Here is a 23769-nt window from a genome sequence, read left to right on the forward strand (position 1 = left end):
AAGACAAAGGCAGCAGCACTCCATTGTTCAATATAGGGTGAACTTTTTCAAGCTGGAAAAAGTTTCACATTTTGAACGAAACGTTGCCCTGACGTGATGGGTCAATAAATCCCCCTATATTGGACTATGGAGCGCTGCCTTTGTCTTTGCTGGACGTCTTGAGGTTTGGTTTTGCCTGTAAGGCGTATTTAGCACCCAACTGTTTTTGTAATAACTTTGCTAGTGCTGCACCTGTATTTTTCTAATTATATATTCATATAAATAAATATAAATATATATATATATATATATATATATATACACACACATATGTACAGTATATATAGAATTTTTTCATGTATTGTTTTACATTTTCTGATATGTATATATATACACATGTACTATCAGTACTATTTTGGGGTCTATATGACTTTTTTTATCTCTTATTATTCCATCATATTTTGGGAGGTGACCAAAAAAATCCCAGAGAATTTGCCATTTACACTTTCTTCTGTTTTGGTGCACGCCGTATATAATAAATAGTATTTTATATATGTACCAAGCGATAACAAATGTGTTAATTTTTTATTTATTTTTGGAAAAGTGGGTGTTTGATCTTTATACACACAGATATATATACAGTGCTGGCCAAAAGTATTGGCACCCCTGCAATTCTGTCAGATAGTACTCAGTTTCTTCCTGAAAATGATTGCAATCACAAATTCTTTGGTATTATTCTCTTCATTTAATTTGTCTTCAATGAAAAAAACACAAAAAGAATTGTCCTAAAGCCAAATTGGATATAATTCCACACCAAACCTAAAAAAGGGGGTGGGCAAAAGTATTGGCACCATTTGAAAAATCATGTGATGCTTCTCTAATTCGTGTAATTAACAGCACCTGTAACTTACCTGTGGCACCTAACAGGTGTTGGCAATAACTAAATCACACTTGCAGCCAGTTAATATGGATTAAAGTTGACTCAACCTCTGTCCTGTGTCCTTGTGTGTACCACATTGAGCATGGAGAAAAGAAAGAAGACCAAAGAACTGCCTGAGGACTTGAGAAACCAAATTGTGAGGAAGCATGAGCAATCTCAAGGCTACAAGTCCATCTCCAAAGACCTGAATGTTCCTGTGTCTTCCGTGCGCAGTGTCATCAAGAAGTTTAAAGCCCATGGCACTGTGGCTAACCTCCCTAGATGTGGACGGAAAAGAAAAATTGACGAGAGATTTCAACGCAAGATTGTGCGGATGGTGGATAAAGAACCTCGACTAACATCCAAACAAGTTCAAGCTGCCCTGCAGTCCGAGGGTACGACAGTGTCAACCCGTACTATCCGTCGACATCTGAATGAAAAGGGACTGTATGGTAGGATACCCAGAAGACCTCACTTCTTACCCCGAGACATAAAAAAGCCAGGCTGGAGTTTACCAAAACTTACCTGAGAAAGCCTAAAACGTTTTGGAAGAATGTTCTCTGGTCAGATGAGACAAAAGTAGAGCTTTTTTGGAAAAAGCATCAACATAGAGTCTATAGGAAAAAAAAAAGAGGCATTCAAAGAAAAGAACGCGGTCCCTACAGTCAAACATGGCGGAGGTTCCCTGATGTTTTGGGGTTGCTTTGCTGCCTCTGGCACTGGACTGCTTGACTGTGTGCATGGCTTTATGAAGTCTGAAGACTACCAACAAATTTTGCAGCATAATGTAGGGCCCAGTGTGAGAAAGCTGGGTCTCCCTCAGAAGTCATGGGTCTTCCAGCAGAACAATAACCCAAAACACACTTCCAAAAGCACTATAAAATGGTTTGAGAGAAAGCACTGGAGACTTCTAAGGTGGCCAGCAATGAGTCCAGACCTGAATCCTATAGAACACCTGTGGAGAGATCTCAAAATGGCAGTTTGGAGAAGGCACCCTTCAAATATCAGGGACCTGGAGCAGTTTGCCAAAGAAGAATGGTCTACAATTCCAGCAGAGCATTGTAAGAAACTCATTGATGGTTACCGGAAGCGGTTGTTCGCAGTTATTTTGGCTAAAGGTTGTGCAACCAAGTATTAGGCTGAGGGTGCCAATACTTTTGTCCGGCCCTTTTTTGGAGTTTTGTGTGAAATGATCAATGATTGATTTTTGCTTCATTCTCTTTTGTGTTTTTTCCTTGCAAGCAAATTAAATGAAGAGAATAATACCAAAGAATTTGTGATTGCAATTAGTTTCAGGAAGAAACTGAGTATTATCTGACAGAATTGCAGGGGTGCCAATACTTTTGGCCAGCACTGTATATATATATATAATTCTTCCTGCATGGAACAAGTTCTCATTGGCATAGAAATATACCTGAAATGTTGTAATTTCTAGAATATTGATCCTACAGCACATGGCCGATTTAGATCTAGCTCAACCACCTATTCAGTCTCCTCGGAGACTGTCAAAAATTGCCATGCTGACTGTATTACGAGCCCTCATGGCAGGGTATTGGGAAAAGTTTTCAACTAGCAATAATCATGCCTCGGATAAACCTCATAGGCTATGATACTGCCACTGCGCAAAGCTGGAGGCCATCTGTGAGGAGCTGCGGCCTCCGGATCTGGGGCTCTGTCTACACTGAGGAGAGACAAAGTCATTAGGGGGCTGTGGGAGCAAAGGATTCTGGGAGTGGATATGCTAATAACACCCCTCCCCTAAGTCTGTAATGGAAGAAAGAAAAGCCCCCCAGGCTGGGGGAGGGGAGAGGGTTTATCCTCCATCTGACCATAGTGTCACCACCTCCTGCTATACAGACTGTCTGCTCCTGCGTCCTGGGGGAACCTTCACTTATGTGTTACAGGATTGCATTACCAGGAACCTCCTGATGATGGCGCAAGAAGAGAAGCAATACTGTCATGCTGTGACCATATAATAACAATTAGTGACTTATAACCGCCAAACCATCAGCACATAATAACAGAAAATAGTGATTAAATACCGCCATACCATCACCACATTATAATACTAAATAGTGACTGAATACCGCCATATAGTGCCCTCTATACAGACTGTTCACAAGTTCCTATATTACATTATCAGTGATCGCCTGTTGTTGGCAACAAGAGAGCAGCTAAGGAGAACATGGTCACCACCCAAGACTGTCCAAAATCAAAAGAATTATGGTAACCATGATTTTATCCTGAATAGTCTCCATCATTTGTCCTTCTCTAGGTCTCATTTATATCCTCATGAAATAACATTTATTGTTTTCCTCTTTGTTAAAAGCTTCCGCCCGAACAGGGACTTGAACTCTGGACCCTCAGATTAAAAGTCTGATGCTCTACTGACTGAGCTATCCGGGCTTCTGTACATGATCTCTGACACAATGACTTTCTCCTGTATTATCGGCCGTCTGCTCCTCCTTTCTTGTTACAGACTATCACCACTCACCACTATACGTTCTGTCCATTGGTTTCTACGTCCTGGAAAGGAACCGTCTCTTCTGTATTCCAGACCTGTCCAGCAATGCAGAGATGATCCCATAAGACTTAACGATTGAATTGGAGGGAGGACGTCATCAGGGACTTGTAATGACTTGTGGATGGGACAGGATGATATCAGGGACTTATAATAAACTGGAGAGTGAGGTCGGACGCTATCAGGGACTTGTAATGACTTGGGGGTAGGGGAGGATGATATTAGAGACTTATAAAAAACTGGAGAGTGAGGACGGACGCTAGTGTAGCACCCAGAGGGTTCGGTCGCTACAGAGGTATTGCATCTCACCCAGATGTGCGATATCTCACTCTCAGGTAAGGATGGAGTATGGCTCAGGACCCTGACACCTGCATGCATTACACCACATTTCCGGGGGACAGGGCGACAATGCTCCCACGGGAGAGCACAATTGTCCCTGATCCCTGGCAGGAGTGGGAAGGGGTCACCTAGGAAAGGGGGAACCCAGTGGTGTGTGGGTGGAGAGTGCAGATCCTGGGTGCACTGAGTAGGAGTATAAAGAGGGGAGCCATCTTAGGAAGTGTGTTCAGTCAGAGGGGAGAAGTGAAAGAGCAGGGCTCTGTGGAGCTCTGCTCCAGGAGGCGAGCCTAGCCTGAGAGGCCCAAGACTGAGAAGAGAAAGAGCAGAGAGGAGAGGGAGCAGGAAACGCTCCAGGAGAAGAAGGGACCCCAGAGGTACGGGAGATGCAGCAAGCCGGCCGTACGCCCCCCGCTACCTGGAGGTAGGGGGGTCAGGCCAAGACAGGGAACCGGTTCCCTTAACTAGTGGAGGCAGAAACCACGCTCAGCTAGTCACCGGAGGCTGTGGCATTGCATGTGTCACAGCCCCTCACAGTCCACGCTAGGAAGGGACCACATAGGGTCCAGGGAACGGAACACACGTCGCCCGCCAAGACCCGAGGCAGCTGGACAGAAGCGGTGTAAGGTGTGAAGCACGAAGAGCCAGAGAAAGGACACATGAAGGGGGTCCTGATAAGTACTCCAAAGATATCTGGGAGTCGGCCGAGCCCCTCACTTGGCGAACACAGTACGACGCGGGAGATTATGACCGGCCATAATAATCTGGATTAACAACTATGAGTAAAGACCCTGGACTGCACTGCAAAGACTCTGAGTAGTTTCTGCTGCGCCCTTGCACCACAACTCTCATCATCCACTCACGCTGCCCTGAGGCAATACTCTTCCTGTGGGGAGTCACACCATCTAGCTGCACACCTCATCAGCCTCAGCGGCCTGCCCAGCAGCGGCGGTTCCTCCTAACCGCAATCCACAGGTGGCGTAGTCGGACATTTAATAATCATAAAAAACACATAAATAGACTGCCACTGGTTTGACCACTCTGAGCCACGGGACTGGGTCACTGCCACGGTGACTACAACCCCCAGCATCCACTAAAAGGCCCAGTTCTGGGTTCCCCACACGGCCCAGGGGGCGCGTCACTATCAGGGACTTATATTGAATTGGGAGAAAAAGGAGGAGGACGTCATCATGGACTTTTAATGAATTAGTTGGTTAGAGAAGATGCTATACAGGGACTTATAATGAATTGACGTTGGGGAGGATACCCAAACGGACTCATAACGGATTGGGGTCTGGGAGTGGACACTATCAGGGATATATTATGAAATAGGGGTGGAAGAGGACACTATACAGGGAGCTGTAATGAATTGTGGGTGGGAGAGGCTGCTATCAGAGGCTTATAATGATTTCAGGGATAGGCAGGGACTTATAGTGATAAGAACTAAAAATAGTGACTGAAAACCACCATACTATAAACACATAATTGTAAATTTCCCCCAAAATGAATTGATTCTATTTCCTCTTACTGTGGTTTTGCTTTTAATTTTGATTACGGTTATACCAGGAACACATGATTAAACCAATACTCACCTAAAACTGCCATCCGGTGACCACGTTATATTGTCAAATAGTGACTGATTACTTCCATACCAAGACCATATAATAACACCAAATAGGGTCTGAATACCTTCATATAGTCCCTCTATACTGACTGTCTACAAGTTCCTACTACGTGGAATATGTAACGAGCCCTCACTTATGTTCTAGTACATTACATTATCAGTGATCGCCTGTTGTTGGCGACAAGAGAGCAGCTAAGGAGAACATGGTCACCACCCAAGACTGTCCAAAATCAAAAGAATTATGGTAACCATGATTTTTTCCTGAATAGTCTCCATCATTTGTCCTTCTCTAGGTCTCATTTATATCCTCATGAAATAACATTTATTGTTTTCCTCTTTGTTAAAAGCTTCCGCCCGAACAGGGACTTGAACCCTGGACCCTCAGATTAAAAGTCTGATGCTCTACCGACTGAGCTATCCAGGATTCTGTACATGATCACTGACACAATGATTTTCTGCTGCAGCTGTCGGCCGTCTGCTCCTCCTTTCTGGTTACATAGTGTCACACACACTCTTTCTCCTACAGCTATCTGCTTTCTGCTTTTCTTTCCAGTTACACAGTATCACCACCTTTGCACACATTCTGACACAAGGACTTTCTCCTGAATTATCGGCCATCTGCTCCTCTTTTCGGGTTACACAATATCACTACTTCCAACTATTCATACTGTCCATTGGTTTCCACGTTCTGGAAAAAAAAAATCACTTCTGTATTCCAGACTTGTCCAGCAATGCAGAGATAATCCCATAAGACATAACGTTTGAATTGGGGAGAGGACATCATCAGGGACTTATAATGACTTGGGCGGTGGGAGAGGATGATATCAGGGACTGGACAAAGTCACCTGTGGCAAGTTAAAGGCGTGGGCAATATGAAAATCACAACTGAAACCAGATGAAAAAAAAAAAGAGATGACGTTGACTCAATCTTTACATTGTATATCTGTGTGTGCCATACTAACCATGGAGAACAGAAAGAGGAGACGAGAACTGTCTGAGGACTTGAGGATCAAAATTGTTGAAAAATATCAACAATTTCAAGATTACAAGTCCATCTTCAGAGATCTTGATGTTCCTTTGTCCACGGTGCACAACATAATCAAGAAGTTTACAACCTATAGCACTGTAGCTAATCTCCCTGGACGTGTACGGCAGAGAAAAATTGTTGAAAGGTTGCAACGCAGGATAGTCTGAGGAAAAGTAGCCCCAAATTCAAGCTGTCCTGCAACCGGAGGGTGCATCAGTGTCAGCACGAACTATCCACCGACATTTGAATGAAATGAAACGCTATGGTGGGAGATCCAGGAGGACCCCCCCTGCTGACACAAAGACATAAAAAAGCTAGACCGAAGTTTGCCAAATTGTAAGTGAGTAAGCCAAAATCCTTCTGGGAAAGGGTTTTATGGACAGATGACAACAGGATAGAGTTTTTTGGTAAAGCACATCATTCTACTGTTTACCGAAAACAGAATGAGACCTACAAAGAAAACAACACAGCACCTAGAGTCAAATATGGTGGAGGTTCAAAGATGTTTTGGGGCTGTTTTGCTGCCTCTGGAACTGAGTGATTTACTGTGTGCAAGGTATTATGGAATCTGAGGATTACCAAAGGATTTTGGGCCACAATGTATTGTCCAGTGTCAGAAAGCTGGGATTGCATTTTAGGTCATAGGTCTTGCAGCAGGACAATGACCCCAAATATACTTCAAGAAGCACCAAGAAATGGATGGAAACAAATTGCTGGAGAGTTCTGAAGTGGCAGCAATGAGTCCGGATCTAAAACCCGTTGATCACCTGTGGAGAGATCTTAAAATTACTGTTTGGAGAAGGCACCCTTCACATATGAGAGACCTGGTGCAGATTGTAAGAAGAGTCCAAGATTCCTGCTGAGAGGTGTAAGAAGCTGATGGTTATAGGAAGCGACTGATTGCAGATATTTATTCCACATTCCAAATATTAAGTTGAAGGCGCCAACAATTTTGTCTGGCCCATTATTGGGGTTTTGTGTAAACTTATGTCCAATTTGCCTTTTTTTTCCTCTGTTTTTATATTTTGTTCCAACACTCACAAACGTGTACAAAATACGGGGAATTGTAATAATGCTCTGGGAGAAATACTTCATTTTCTGGAACAATTTCAATGGTGCCGACACCCTAGCCATACCATGACTACATGATAACACAAAAAATACACTGCTCAAAAAAATAAAGGGAACACTTAAACAACAGAATATAACTCCAAGTAAGTCAAACTTCTGTGAAATCAAACTGTCCACTTAGGAAGCAACACTGATTGACAATCAATGTCACATGCTGTTGTGCAAATGGAATAGACAATAGATGGAAATTATTGCAATTATCAAGACCCCCTCAATAAAGGAGTGGTTCTGCAGGTGGGGACCACAGACCACATCTCAGCAACAATGCTTTCTGGCTGATGTTTTGGTCACTTTTGAATGTTGGTTGTGCTTTCACACTCGTGGTGGCATGAGACGGACTCTACAACCCACAGAAGTTGCTCAGGTAGTGCAGCTCATCCAGGATGGCACATCAATGCGAGCTGTGGCAAGAAGGTTTGCTTTGTCTGTCAGCGTAGTGTCCAGCTGCTGGAGGCGCTACAGGAGACAGGCCAGTACACCAGGAGACGTGGAGGGGGCCGTAGGAGGGCAACAACCAAGCAGCAGGACCGCTACCTCTGCCTTTGTGCAAGGAGGAACAGGAGGAGCACTGCCAGAGCCCTGCAAAATGACCTCCATCAGGCCCCAAATGTGCATGTGTCTGCACAAACGGTTAGAAACTGACTCAGTGAGGGTGATATGAGGGCCCGACGTACACAGATGAGGGTTGTCTTCACAGCCCAACACTGCAGGATGCTTGACATTTGCCACAGAACACCAGGATTGGTAAAGTCACCACTGGCGCCCTGTGCTCTTCACAGATGAAAGCAGGTTCACACTGAGCACATGTGACAGACGTGACAGAGTCTGGAGATGCCGTGGAGAGCGATCTGCTGCCTGCAACATCCTTCAGCATGACCGGTTTGGCAGTGGGTCAGTAATGGTGTGGGGTGGCATTTCTTTGGAGGGCCGCACAGCCCTCCATGTGCTCGCCAGAGGTAGCCTGACTGCCATTAGGTACCGAGATGAGATCCTCAGACCCCTTGTGAGACCATATGCTGATGCGGTTGGCCCTGGGTTCCCCCTAATGCAGGACAATGCCAGACCTCATGTGGCTGGAGTGTGTCAGCAGTTCCAGCAAGATGAAGGCATTGAAGCTATGGACTGGCCCGCCCATTCCCCAGACCTGAATCCGATTGAGCACATCTGGGACATCATGTCTCGCTCCATCCACCAACGTCACATTGCACCACAGACTGTCCAGGAGTTGGCGGATGCTTTAGTCCAGGTCTGGGAGGAGATCCCACAGGAGACCATCCACAACCTCATCCTCATCAGAAGCATGCCCAGGCGTTGTAGGGAGGTCATACAGGCACGTGGAGGCCACACACAATACTGAGCCTCATCAGGAGCATGCCCAGGCGTTGTAGGGAGGTCATACAGGCACGTGGAGGCCACACAATACTCAGCCTCATCAGGAGCATGTCCAGGCATTGTAGGGAGGTCATACAGGCACGTGGAGGCCACACACAATACTCAGCCTCATCAGGAGCATGTCCAGGCATTGTAGGGAGGTCATACAGGCACGTGGAGGCCACACACAATACTCCGCCTCATCAGGAGCATGCCCAGGCGTTGTAGGGAGGTCATACAGGCACGTGGAGGCCACACAATACTCAGCCTCATCAGGAGTATGTCCAGGCATTGTAGGGAGGTCATACAGGCACGTGGAGGCCACACACAATACTCCGCCTCATCAGGAGCATGCCCAGGCGTTGTAGGGAGGTCATACAGGCACGTGGAGGCCATACAATACTCAGCCTCATCAGGAGCATGTCCAGGCGTTGTAGGGAGGTCACACAGGTACGTGGAGGCCACACACAATACTCAGCCTCATCAGGAGCATGTCCAGGCATTGTAGGGAGGTCATACAGGCACGTGGAGGCCACACACAATACTGAGCCTCATCAGGAGCATGCCCAGGCGTTGTAGGGAGGTCATACAGGCACGTGGAGGCCATACACAATACTGAGCCTCATCAGGAGCATGCCCAGGCGTTGTAGGGAGGTCATACAGGCACGTGGAGGCCACACAATACTCAGCCTCATCAGGAGCATGCCCAGGCGTTGTAGGGAGGTCATACAGGCACGTGGAGGCCACACAATACTCAGCCTCATCAGGAGCATGCCCAGGCGTTGTAGGGAGGTCATACAGGCACGTGGAGGCCACACACACAATACTGAGCCTCAGTTTGACTTGTTTTAAGGACATTACATCAAAGTTGGATCAGCCTGTAGTGTGTTTTTCCACTTTAATTTTGGGGGTGACTCCAAATCCAGGCCTCCATTGGTTAATAAATGTGATTTCCATTGATGATTTTTGTGTGATTTTGTTGTCAGCACATTCAACTTTCTACAGAACAAAGTATTCAATGAGAATATTTCATTCATTCAGATCTAGGATGTGTTATCTGAGTGTTCCCTTAATTTTTTGGAGCAGTGTATATAACATGACTCCATATGGAGAAATCTCCGGGGAAGCAGCTGACTAGATAGTAATCCTGTAATTGATCCCGCACGTTTCTTTGCTGATTCTCTTGTCCTCAGAGAAGTGAAATGTTACTTATAATTCTGAGCCCGACATGTAACATACGGCTCCAATACAACTGTATACACGTAATGATCTCCTATTAGCACTTCTTCTAATACTAACACCATTACTCAGTCTCCTGGGAGACTGTCAAAAATTGCCATGCTGACTGTATTACGAGCCCTCATGGCGGGGTATTGGGAAAAGTTTTCAACTAGCAATAATCACGCCTCGGATAAACCTCATGGGCTATGATACTGCCACTGCGCAAAGCTGGAGGCCATCTGTGAGGAGCTGCGGCCTCCGGATCTGGGGCTCTGTCTACACTGAGGAGAGACAAAGTCATTAGGGGGCTGTGGGAGCAAAGGATTCTGGGAGTGGATATGCTAATAAACCCCTCCCCTAAGTCTGTAATGGAAGAAAGAAAAGCCCCACAGGCTGGGGGAGAGGAGAGGGTTCATCCTCCACCTGACTGCTCTTCAGTAACTGAATACCGCCATATCATCACCACATAATAACACCAGATAGTGACTGAATATCGCCATACCATCACCACATAATAACACTAAATAGTGACTGAATACCGCCATAGCATCACCACATAATAACACCAAATAGTGGCTGAATACCGCCATACCATCACCACATAATAACACCAAATAGTGACTGAATACCGCCATACCATCACCACATAACAGCAAATAGTGACTGAATACCGCCATACCATCACCACATAACACCAGATAGTGACTGAATATCGCCATACCATCACCACATAATAACACCAGATAGTGACTGAATATCGCCATACCATCACCACATAACAGCAAATAGTGACTGAATACCGCAATACCATCACCACATAATAACACCAAATAGTGGCTGAATACTGCCATACCATCACCACATAATAACTCCAAATAGTGGCTGAATACCGCCATACCATCACCACATAACACAAAATAGTGGCTGAATACCGCCATACCATCACCACATAATAACACCAAATAGTGACTGAATACCGCCATACCATCACCACATAACAGCAAATAGTGACTGAATACCGCCATACCATCACCACATAACACCAGATAGTGACTGAATATCGCCATACCATCACCACATAATAACACCAGATAGTGACTGAATATCGCCATACCATCACCACATAACAGCAAATAGTGACTGAATACCGCAATACCATCACCACATAATAACACCAAATAGTGGCTGAATACCGCCATACCATCACCACATAATAACTCCAAATAGTGGCTGAATACCGCCATACCATCACCACATAACACAAAATAGTGGCTGAATACAGCCATACCATCACCACATAACACCAAATAGTGGCTGAATACCGCCATACCATCACCACATAACCAAATAGTGACTGAATAGCGCCATACCATCAATACATAATAACAGCAAATATTGACTGAATACCGCCATACCATCACCACGTAATAACACCAAATAATGACTGAATACCGCCATACCATCACCACATAATAACAGCAAATAGTGACTGAATACCGCCATACCATCACCACATACTAACAGCAAATAGTGACTGAATACCACCATACCATCACCACATAATAACACCAGATAGTGACTGAATACCGCCATACCATCACCACATAATAACAGCAAATAGTGACTTAATACCGCCATACCATCCCCACATAATATCACCAAATAGTGATTGAATACCGCCATACCATCACCACATACTAACATCAAATAGTGACTAAATACCGCCATATCATCACCACATAATAACACGAGATAGTGACTGAATACCGCCATACCATCACCACATAATAACACCAAATAGTGGCTGAATATAGCCATACCATCGCCACATAGTAACACTAAATGGTGGCTGAATACCGCCATACCATGACCACATAATAACACCAAATAGTGACTGAATACCGCCATACCATCCCCACATAATATCACCAAATAGTGATTGAATACCGCCTTACCATCACCACATACTAACACCAAATAGTGACTAAATACCGCCATATCATCACCACATAATAACACGAGATAGTGACTGAATACCGCCATACCATCACCACATAATAACACCAAATATTGGCTGAATACCGCCATACCATCACCACATAATAACACCAAATAGTGGCTGAATACCGCCATACCATCACCACAAAATAACACCAAATAGTGGCTGAATACCGCCATACCATCACCACATAATAACACCAAATAGTGACTGAATACCACCATACCATCACCACATAGTAACACCAAATAATGACTGTAATACCGCCATACCATCACCACATAATAACAAAAAACAACCATAACATGACTATATATGGAGAAATCTCCAGGGAAGGTACTGAATAGATAGTAATTCTGTAATTGATCCCGCACGTTTGTTTGCTGATTCTCAGCCCGACACATGTAACATACGGCTCCAACACAACTGTATATAGATTTATTCCAGCTAAACAGCAATAACTCTTCTTCTACTATTAACCACCTATTCAGTCTACTGGGAGACTATCAAAAATTGCCATGCTGACTGTATTACGAGCCCTCATGGCGGGGTATTGGGAAAAGTTTTCAACTAGCAATAATCACGCCTCGGATAAACCTCATGGGCCATGATACTGCCACTGCGCAAAGCTGGAGGCCATCTGTGAGGAGCTGCGGCCTCCGGATCTGGGGCTCTGTCTACACTGAGGAGAGACAAAGTCATTAGGGGGCTGTGGGAGCAAAGGATTCTGGGAGTGGATATGCTAATAACACCCCTCCCCTAAATCTGTAATGGAAGAAAGAAAAGCCCCCCAGGCTGGGGGAGGGGAGAGGGTTTATCCTCCATCTGACCATAGTGTCACCACCTCCTGCTATACAGACTGTCTGCTCCTGCGTCCTGGGGAAACCTTCACTTATGTGTTAGAGGATTGCATTACCAGGGACTTCCTGATGATGGCGCAAGAAGAGCAGCTGAGAAACAATACTGTCATGCTGTGACCATATAATAACAAATAGTGATTAAATACCGCCATATATTAACCCTCCCTATCGATCCTACCTTCAAATTATCTGCTAACCTTAAAGGTTCACATACTTTTGTCACTCACAGACATGTGAGATTGGATTATTTTCTTTAAAAAAAAGTGTAAAAGTTTAATGTTTTGGACTCATTTGATTTGGTTCTTCATCCACTTGTGAAAAGCTGATGTCGTTTTAGGTCAAATTTATGCAGAAATTAGGAAAATTCTGATGTGGGGAAAAATAAAAAGAGGGTCTCATAATGAACTGGGGGTGGGAGGGGACGCTATCAATGAAATAGGGGTGGAAGAGAACACTAAACAGGGACTTATGATGAATTGGGGGTCGGGGAGGCTGTTACCAGAAGTTTATAATGAAAAAAAACTAAAAAAATAGTGACTGTACCATAAACACCCAATAATACCAAATAGTGACTGAATAATACCACAATACTATGAACACACAAAAGCAAATAGTGACTGTAACACCGCCATAACATGACCACATAATAGCACCCCAAAACCATAACATGACTCTATTTGGAGTAATCTCCAGGGAAGCAGCTGACTAGACATTAATTCTGTAATTGATTCTCCACATTTCTTTGCTTATTCTTTTGGCCTTAGGCACTGGCGTAACGCTAATGGCGGCAGGCCACACCACTGCTATGGGGCCCCTCACCGCAGCAGGCACCGCACTGAGCCCCGCCTCTGCCTGTTAGCACCAGCGCTGCCCAGCCGCCCACACAGAATGATGGGGGTGGAAGTGTCTACTGACGCTCCTTCCTCTATCTTCATTGCTCTCGCTGATGGCCGGAGTGGGGCCCAGTGTGAGAAATGATGATGGAGGAGGGAGCATCAGCATCATTCTTCCTCGGCGTCTGACGTGTCAGAGCAGCGGGCGCCCTGTAATGACGTCATCTCGCCCACTGCTTTGACACGTCAGACGAGGTGTCCAGCGCTTCACACCACACGCTGAGGAGACTGGAGCATTGGGCGCAAAAAGGACAGATGAGTACTGTATTTTTTTTTTAATCAGTGACTGGTGGCCATAATACAGTATGGGGGTGCATTATATTGTATGGAGGATCATGGAGGTGCATAATACTGTATGAAGGATCAAGGGGGTGCATTATATTGTATGGAAGACCATGGGGGCACATTAAACTGTATGGAGGATCATGAGGGTGTATACAACTGTATGGAGGATCATGGGGTTGCATTATATTGTATGGTGTACTATGGGGGTACATTATGCTGTATCGAGGACCATGGGGATACATTATGCTGTATGGAGGACCATGGGGGCGCATTATACTGTATGGAGGAACAGGGGGGTGCATACTACTGTATGGAGGACCATTAATGGGGCATACTACTGTATGGAAGATCATGGGGGTGCATTATATTGTATGGAGGTGCATACTACTGAAAGGAGCATCACGGAAGAGCATTATATTGTATGGAGGATTATGGGGGTGCATTATACTGTATGGAGGATCATGGGGGTGCATACTACTGTATGGAGGACCATGGTAATGCATACTACTGTATGGAGGACCATGGGGGTGCATTATACTGTATGGAGGACCATGTGGGGTGTATTATATTGTGGGAAGGACCATGCAGGTGCATTATACTGTCTGGAGGGTCATGGTGGGCGCATTATATTGTGTGGAGGACCATGGGGTGCATTATACTGTATGGAGGATCATGGGGGTGCATTATACTGTATGGAGGACCATGGGGTGCATTATTCTGTATGGAGGACCATGGGAGCACATTATTCTGTATGGAGGACCATGGGGGTTCATACTACTGTATGGAGTACCATAGGGGGTGCATTATATTGTATGGAGGACCATGGAGAGTGCATTATACTATATGGAGAGTTATGGGGGACGCATTATACTATATGGAAGGCTATGTGGGGCCATTATAATATGTGGGGGTCTATTATACTGTATGCAAGCAATTATACTGTTTGGAGGGCTAGTGCGGGCTATTATACTATATGTAGGCCCATTATAGTGCATGGAGGGCTGTGTGGGGGTCACAGTTTGGGGGATCACCATACTTTGCCTGTGGAGTTGAAGTGGGGTACAGTAGGGTCATTATAATGTGTGTAGAGGAATTCATCATGGGGGTATCATACTGTGTTTGGGGGGCACATTTGTTTACATATTTTATGGGGGCAATGAAAGAGGAATCTATGACTTCAGCAGGAGGAAAATTGCTATGTAAAGGCTGGAAGGTTGTGAGATCTGCTCTTCTGTGATCTGACTATTATTATTTTTTTCTTGGGGGCCCCCATGATTTCTATGTACGCCCCTGGCCTGAGGGAAATTAAACTTTACATATAATTCTCAGCCCCACATATAACACAGAGCTCCAATACAACTGTATATAGAATTACTCTAGCTAAACAAGAATAACAGTTTTCTACTATTAACCACCTATTCAGTCTCCTGGGAGACTGTCAAAAATTGCCATGCTGACTGTATTACGAGCCCTCATGGCGGGGTATTGGGAAAAGTTTTCAACTAGCAATAATCACGACTCGGATAAACCTCATGGGCTATGATACTGCCACTGCGCAAAGCTGGAGGCCATCTGTGAGGAGCTGCGGCCTCCGGATCTGGGGCTCTGTCTACACTGAGGAGAGACAAAGTCATTAGGGGGCTGTGGGAGCAAAGGATTCTGGGAGTGGATATGCTAATAATGCCCCTCCCCTAAATCTGTAATGGAAGAAACAAATGCCCCCCAGGCTGGGGGAGGGGAGAGGGTTCATCCTCCATCTGACCATAGTGTCACCACCTCCTGCTATACAGACTGTCTGCTCCTGTGTCCTGGGGGAACCTTCACTTATGTGTTACAGGATTGCATTACCAGGGACTTCCTGATGATGGCGCAAGAAGAGCAGCTGAGAAGCAATACTGTCATGCTGTGACCATATAATAACAAATAGTGATTAAATACCGCCATATGTTAACCCTCCCTATCGATCCTACCTTCAAATTATCTGCTAACCTTAAAGGTTCACATACTTTTGTCACTCACAGACATGTGAGATTGGATTATTTTCTTTAAAAAAAAGTGTAAAGTTTAATGTTTTGGACTCATTTGATTTGGTTCTTCATCCACTTGTGAAAAGCTGATGTCGTTTTAGGTCAAATTTATGCAGAAATTAGGAAAATTCTGATGTGGGGAAAGATACTAAGAGGGTCTCATAATGAACTGGGGGTGGGAGAAGACGCTATCAATGACATGTTATGAAATAGGGGTGGAAGAGAACACTAAACAGGGACTTATGATGAATTGGGGGTCGGGGAGGCTGTTACCAGAAGCTTCTAATGAAAAAAAAACTAAAAAAATAGTGACTGTACCATAAACACCCAATAATACCAAATAGTGACTGAATAATACCACAATACTATGAACACACAAAAGGAAATAGTGACTGTAACACCGCCATAACATGACCATATAATAGCACCCCAAAACCATAACATGACTGTATTTGGAGTAATCTCCAGGGAAGCAGCTGACAAGATATTAATTCTGTAATTGATTCTCCACATTTCTTTGCTTATTCTTTTGGCCTTAGGCACTGGCGTAACGCCAATGGCGGCAGGCCACACCACTGCTATGGGGCCCCTCACCGCAGCAGATACCGCACTGAGCCCCGCCTCTGCCTGTTAGCACCAGCGGTGCCCAGCCGCCCACACAGAATGATGGGGGTGGAAGTGTCTACTGACGCTCCTTCCTCTATCTTCATTGCTCTCGCTGATGGCCGGAGGGGGGCCCAGTGTGAGCAATGATGATGGAGGAGGGAGCATCAGCATCATTCTTCCTCGGCGTCTGACGTGTCAGAGCAGCGGGCGCCCTGTAATGACGTCATCGCGCCCACTGCTCTGACACATCAGACGAGGTGTCCAGCGCTTCACACCACACGCTGAGGAGACTGGAGCATTGGGCGCAAAAAGGACAGATGAGTACTGTATTTTTTTTTAATCAGTGACTGGTGGCCATAATACAGTATGGGGGTGCATTATATTGTATGGAGGATCATGGAGGTGCATAATACTGTATGAAGGATCAAGGGGGTGCATTATATTGTATGGAAGACCATGGGGGCACATTAAACTGTATGGAGGATCATGAGGGTGTATACAACTGTATGGAGGATCATGGGGTTGCATTATATTGTATGGTGTACTATGGGGGTACATTATGCTGTATCGAGGACCATGGGGATACATTATGCTGTATGGAGGACCATGGGGGTGCATTATACTGTATGGAGGAACAGGGGGGTGCATACTACTGTATGGAGGACCATTAAGGGTGCATACTACTGTATGGAAGATCATGGGGGTGCATTATATTGTATGGAGGGTGATGGGGGTGCATACTACTGAAAGGAGGATCACGGAAGTGCATTATATTGTATGGAGGATTATGGGGGTGCATTATACTGTATGGAGGATCATGGGGGTGCATACTACTGTATGGAGGACCATGGTAATGCATACTACTGTATGGGGGACCATGGGGGTGCATTATACTGTATGGAGGACCATGTGGGGTGTATTATATTGTGGGAAGGACCATGCAGGTGCATTATACTGTCTGGAGGGTCATGGTGGGCGCATTATATTGTGTGGAGGACCATGGGGTGCATTATACTGTATGGAGGATCATGGGGGTGCATTATACTGTATGGAGGACCATGGGGTGCATTATTCTGTATGGAGGACCATGGGAGCACATTATTCTGTATGGAGGACCATGGGGGTTCATACTACTGTATGGAGTACCATAGGGGGTGCATTATATTGTATGGAGGACCATGGGGAGTGCACTATATTTTATGGAGGACCATGGAGAGTGCATTATACTATATGGATAGTTATGGGGGACGCATTATACTATATGGAAGGCTATGTGGGGCCATTATAATATGTGGGGGTCTATTAGACTGTATGCAAGCAATTATACTGTTTGGAGGGCTAGTGCGGGCTATTATACTGTATGTAGGCCCATTATAGTGCATGGAGGGCTGTGTGGGGGTCACAGTTTGGGGGATCACCATACTTTGCCTGTGGAGTTGAAGTGGGGTACAGTAGGGTCATTATAATGTGTGTAGAGGAATTCATCATGGGGGTATCATACTGTGTTTGGGGGGCACATTTGTTTAGATATTTTATGGGGGCAATGAAAGAGGAATCTATGACTTCAGCAGGAGGAAAATCGCTATGTAAAGGCTGGAAGGTTGTGAGATCTGCTCTTCTGTGATCTGACTATTATTATTTTTTTCTTGGGGGCCCCATGATTTCTATGTACGCCCCTGGCCTGAGAGAAATAAAACTTTACATATAATTCTCAGCCCCACATATAACACAGAGCTCCAATACAACTGTATATAGAATCACTCTAGCTAAACAGGAATAATAGTTTTTCTACTATTAACCACCTATTCAGTCTCCTGGGAGACTGTCAAAAATTGCCATGCTGACTGTATTACGAGCCCTCATGGCGGGGTATTGGGAAAAGTTTTCAACTAGCAATAATCACGCCTCAGATAAACCTCATGGGCTATGATACTGCCACTGCGCAAAGCTGGAGGCCATCTGTGAGGAGCTGCGGCCTCCGGATCTGGGGCTCTGTCTACACTGAGGAGAGACAAAGTCATTAGGGGACTGTGGGAGCAAAGGATTCTGGGAGTGGATATGCTAATAACGCCCCTCCCCTAAGTCTGTAATGGCAGAAAGAAAAGCCCCCCAGGCTGGGGGAGGGGAGAGGGTTTATCCTCCATCTGACCATAGTGTCACCACCTCCTGCTATACAGACTGTCTGCTCCTGCATCCTGGGGGAACCTTCACTTATGTGTTAGAGGATTGCATTACCAGGAACTTCCTGATGATGGCGCAAGAAGAGCAGCTGAGAAGCAATACGGTCATGCCGTGACCATATAATAACAAATAGTGATTAAATACCGCCATATATTAACCCTCCCTATCGATCCTACCTTCAAATTATCTGCTAACCTTAAAGGTTCACATACTTTTGTCACTCACATACATGTGAGATTGGATTATTTTCTTTAAAAAAAAGTGTAAAAGTTTAATGTTTTGGACTCATTTGATTTGGTTCTTCATCCACTTGTGAAAAGCAGATGTTGTTTTAGGTCAAATTTATGCAGAAATTAGGAAAATTCTGATGTGGGGAAAGATACTAAGAGGGTCTCATAATGAACTGGGGGTGGGAGAGGCGCTATCAATGACATGTTATGAAATAGGGGTGGAAGAGAACACTAAACAGGGACTTTGATGAATTGGGGGTCGGGGAGGCTGTTACCAGAAGCTTATAATGAAAAAAAACTAAAAAATAGTGACTGTACTATAAACACCCAATAATACCAAATAGTGACTGAATAATACCACAATACTATGAACACACAAAAGCAAATAGTGACTGTAACACCGCCATAACATGACCATATAATAGCACCCCAAAACCATAACATGACTCTATTTGAAGTAATCTCCAGAGAACAGCTGACAAGATATTAATTCTGTAATTGATTCTCCATATTTCTTTGCTTAATCTTTTGGCCTTAGGCACTGGCGTACCGCCAATGGCGGCAGGCCACACCACTGCTATGGGGCCCCTTGAGCCGTGGGGCCACAACGGCCCATCACTGCAGCAGGCCCTCACCGCACTGTGCCCCGTCTCTGCCCGTTAGCACCAGTACTGCCCGCCCACACGAAATAATGGGGGTGGAAGCGTCTACTGACTTGCTGATGGCCGGAGGGGGGACCTAGTGCGAGCAATGATGATGGTGGAGGGAGCGTCAGCAGACATTCCCACCCCCATCATTCTTGCTCGGTGTCTGACGTGTCGGGCGCGATGACGTCATTACAGGGTGCCCGCTGCTTCGAGATGTCCGGCGCTTCACACCGCACGCTGAGGAGACCAGAGCATCAGGTGGAACCAGGAGATGTGAGTACTGTATTTTTTTTTTAAATCAGTAACCGGTGGCCATAATACAGTATGAGGAGTGCATTATGCTGTATGTAGGACCATGGGGGTGCATTATACTGTATGGAGGATCATGGGGGTGCATTATACTGTATGGAGTAAGATGATGGCGCATACTACTGTATGTAGGATCATGGGGGTGCATTATATCATATGGCGTACCATGGGGGTACATTATGCTGTATGGAGGACCATGGGGGCACATTATACTGTATGGAGGATCATGGGGTGCATTCTACTGTATGGAGGACGATTGGGGTGCATACTGCTGTATGGAGGATAATGGGGGTGCATTATATTGTATGGAGGATCATGGCCGTGCATACTACTGTATGGAGAATCAAGGGGGTACATACTACTGTATGGAGGATCATGAGGGTGCATTTTACTGTATGGAGGATCATGGTTGTGCATTCTACTGTATGGAGGACCATGGGAGTTCATACTACTGTATGGAGAACCATGGGGGTGCATACTACTGTATGGAGGATCATGGGAGTGCATACTACTGTATGGAGGATCATGGGGGTGCATACTACTGTATGGAGGATCATGGGGGGTATATACTACTGTATGGAGAACCATGGGCGTGCATACTACTGTATGGAGGATCATGGGGGTGCATACTACTGTATGGAGAACCATGGGGGTGCATACTACTGCATGGAGGACCATGTGGGGCGCATTATATTGTGGGAAGGACCATGGGGGTGCATTATACTGTTTGGAGGATCATGGTGGGTGCATTATATTGTGTGGAGGACCATGCTGGTGCATTATACTGTATGGAGGACCATATGGGTGCATCAGGCCTGGCGTCAGCACCTGGCGCACTCGGGCAAGTGCGGGGGCCACTCGCCATCAGGCACCCCGGCTCGCTATGAGGCCTGTGGGCGGGGGAGTCTGATGCCAGCGCCTGCAACTGCCCTCCCCCCATCCGCTTGCTCAGGGCCCCGGCACAATACTTACTTCTCCCCATTCCTCCGCAGATCCTGTATCTTCCGCTTCTCCTGACTGTGATGTCTCAGGTCAGATGGCGAGATGACGTCTTTCCAGAGCGCCCTCTCCTGAGCAGTCACAGCGCAGAGAGCGGGAAGAATGCAACGCTGAGGAGTCCGGAGTAGAGTAGCTGCAGCTGCAGCAGGAGAGATGAGGTGAGGTGAGTATTCTATGTTTTTCATTTAATAGGGGCATGGAGCATTGTAGGAGGGCCCAGCCTGCATGGAGCATTAGATGAGGCCCAGCCTGCATGGAGCATTATATGGGGCCCATACAGCATGGAGCTCTATATGGGGTCCATTCTGCATGGCACATTATATGGGGCCCAGTATTCTGCATGGAGCATCATATGGGGCCATTTTTCTGCATGGAGCATTATATGGGGCTCATAATACTCTATGGAGGACTATATGGGGCTCATAATACTGTATGGAGGACTATATGGGGCTCATAATACTGTATGGAGGACTATATTGTCCGGTCTGCACTGTGCACTGCAAGGATTCGCCGGTTTCTGAGATATTGTAGAATTTACAATAGATATCAGTCATGTAATGTAAGAAATGAGTGACATCTTTGCATTGTATTATATCTACATTCCTCTACCTCATCTGTGCATCATGAATCGTGGTATGTGTTAAAGGGGCCCACTGAGACGCTTTCGAGCAGGGCCCACGAAAACCTGGAGCCGGCCCTGGGGATCATTATATTGTATGGAGGACCATGGGGGTAAATTATTCTGTATGGCTGTATGGAGGACTATGGGGGTACATTAATTTGTATGTAGGACCATGGGGGTGCATTATATTGTATGGAGGACCATGGGGAGTGCACTATATTTTATGGAGGATCATGGGGAATGCATTATACTATATGGAAAGTTAGGGGGGACGCATTATACTATATGGAAGGCTATGTGGGGGTCCATTATACTGTATGCAAGCAATTATACAGTGTGAAGGTTTGTGTGGGGGCCATCTTACTGTTTGGAGGGCTAGTGCGGGCCATTATACTGTGGGGAGAGGTGGGGGTCACACTTGGGGGATCATACTGTGTTAGGGTCACCATATGTTGCCTTGGGAGTTGAAGTGGGGTACAGTAGGGTCATTTTACTGCGCATGTGGAGGCTAATGTGGAGGAATTCACCATGGGGGTATCATATTGTGTTTGGGGGGCACTTTTGTTGGCATCATACTTTATGGGGACAATGAAAGAGGAATCTGGGACTTCACCAGGAGGGAAATTACTAAGTAAAGGCTGGAAGGTTGTGAGATCTGCTCTTCTGCACCCACGACAATTATTACTTTTTTTTTGGTGGTGGGGGTGGCAATTATAACTTCTTCTGTGGGGCCCCATGATTTCTATGTACGCCCTTAGCCTTATGGAAGAACAACTTTACATATAATTCTCAGCCAGACAAATACAACAAACAGCTCCAATACAACTGTATATAGAATTACTCCAGTTAAACAGCAATAACTCTTCTTCTACTATTAACCACCTACTCAGTCTCCTGGGAGACTGTCAAAAATTGCCATGCTGACTGTATTACGAGCCCTCATGGCAGGGTATTGGGAAAAGTTTTCAACTAGCAATAATCACGCCTCGGATAAACCTCATGGGCTATGATACTGCCACTGCGCAAAGCTGGAGGCCATCTGTGAGGAGCTGCGGCCTCCGGATCTGGGGCTCTGTCTACACTGAGGAGAGACAAAGTCATTAGGGGGCTGTGGGAGCAAAGGATTCTGGGAGTGGATATGCTAATAACGCCCCTCCCCTAAGACTGTAATGGAAGAAACAAAAGATGTTTTAACTTTTTTATTAAAAGCTTCCACCCAAACCAGAACTTCAACTTCAACTTCAACTTCAACTTCAACCCTGAACTTTGAACCCTCAGATTAACAGTCTGATGCTCTACCGACTGAGCTATCCGGGCTTCTGTACAGACGCTCTGAGGTCAGGACTTTCTGCTGGGTCGCTCCGCTGCTCCTCATTCCAGTTATACAGTTTCTCCACCTTCTGCTACTCGTACTCAGCCCCGGATCCGATTTCCTGGAGAGGAACCTTTACTTATGTATTAGGGGATTATGTTACTAGTGACCCCCGCTGAAAATGCCAGGAGAGCAGCTGACATACCGCCATACTATAACCACATGATAACACCAAGTAGTGACTGAATACCGCCATACCATCACCAGATAACACGAGATAGGGACTGAATACCGCCATATCATCACCACATAATAACACGAGATAGGGACTGAATACCGCCATACCATCACCACATAATAACACCAAATAGTGACTGAATACCGCCATACTATGACCACATAATAACACCAAGTAGTGACTGAATACCGCCATACCATCACCACATAACACGAGATAGGGACTGAATACCGCCATATCATCACCACATAATAACACCAAATAGTGACTGAATACCGCCATACTATGACCACATAATAACACCAAGTAGTGACTGAATACCGCCATACCATCACCACATAACACGAGATAGGGACTGAATACCGCCATACCATCAGCACATAGTAACACCAGACAGTGACTGAATACCGCCATACCATCACCATACTACTA

The 23769-nt window shown here is 45.5% G+C and overlaps 8 non-coding genes across 8 annotated transcripts; all 8 read right to left on the minus strand.

Annotated features, from left to right (window-relative positions):
- Positions 1 to 2388: 2388 nt before the first annotated feature.
- Positions 2389 to 2528, minus strand: LOC141168124 (U4 spliceosomal RNA). Its single transcript, XR_012251875.1, has one exon. It is a non-coding gene; the product is annotated as a U4 spliceosomal RNA (small nuclear RNA).
- Positions 2529 to 3231: 703 nt separating this feature from the next.
- TRNAK-UUU (transfer RNA lysine (anticodon UUU)) lies at positions 3232 to 3304 on the minus strand. The gene has a single exon. It is a non-coding gene; the product is annotated as a tRNA-Lys (tRNA).
- A 2426-nt stretch (positions 3305 to 5730) lies between these two features.
- Positions 5731 to 5803, minus strand: TRNAK-UUU (transfer RNA lysine (anticodon UUU)). The gene has a single exon. It is a non-coding gene; the product is annotated as a tRNA-Lys (tRNA).
- A 4416-nt stretch (positions 5804 to 10219) lies between these two features.
- LOC141168049 (U4 spliceosomal RNA) lies at positions 10220 to 10359 on the minus strand. The gene has a single exon (XR_012251804.1). It is a non-coding gene; the product is annotated as a U4 spliceosomal RNA (small nuclear RNA).
- A 2260-nt stretch (positions 10360 to 12619) lies between these two features.
- On the minus strand, positions 12620 to 12759 carry LOC141168310 (U4 spliceosomal RNA). Its single transcript, XR_012252051.1, has one exon. It is a non-coding gene; the product is annotated as a U4 spliceosomal RNA (small nuclear RNA).
- A 2830-nt stretch (positions 12760 to 15589) lies between these two features.
- LOC141168302 (U4 spliceosomal RNA) lies at positions 15590 to 15729 on the minus strand. The gene has a single exon (XR_012252044.1). It is a non-coding gene; the product is annotated as a U4 spliceosomal RNA (small nuclear RNA).
- A 2880-nt stretch (positions 15730 to 18609) lies between these two features.
- Positions 18610 to 18749, minus strand: LOC141168163 (U4 spliceosomal RNA). The gene has a single exon (XR_012251912.1). It is a non-coding gene; the product is annotated as a U4 spliceosomal RNA (small nuclear RNA).
- A 3928-nt stretch (positions 18750 to 22677) lies between these two features.
- Positions 22678 to 22817, minus strand: LOC141168148 (U4 spliceosomal RNA). The gene has a single exon (XR_012251898.1). It is a non-coding gene; the product is annotated as a U4 spliceosomal RNA (small nuclear RNA).
- Positions 22818 to 23769: the final 952 nt, after the last annotated feature.

This window comes from Phyllobates terribilis, unplaced genomic scaffold (assembly GCF_046119375.1).
Source record: "Phyllobates terribilis strain yellow unplaced genomic scaffold, ASM4611937v1 Scaffold_11__3_contigs__length_659146591, whole genome shotgun sequence".
Lineage (NCBI taxonomy): Eukaryota > Metazoa > Chordata > Amphibia > Anura > Dendrobatidae > Phyllobates > Phyllobates terribilis.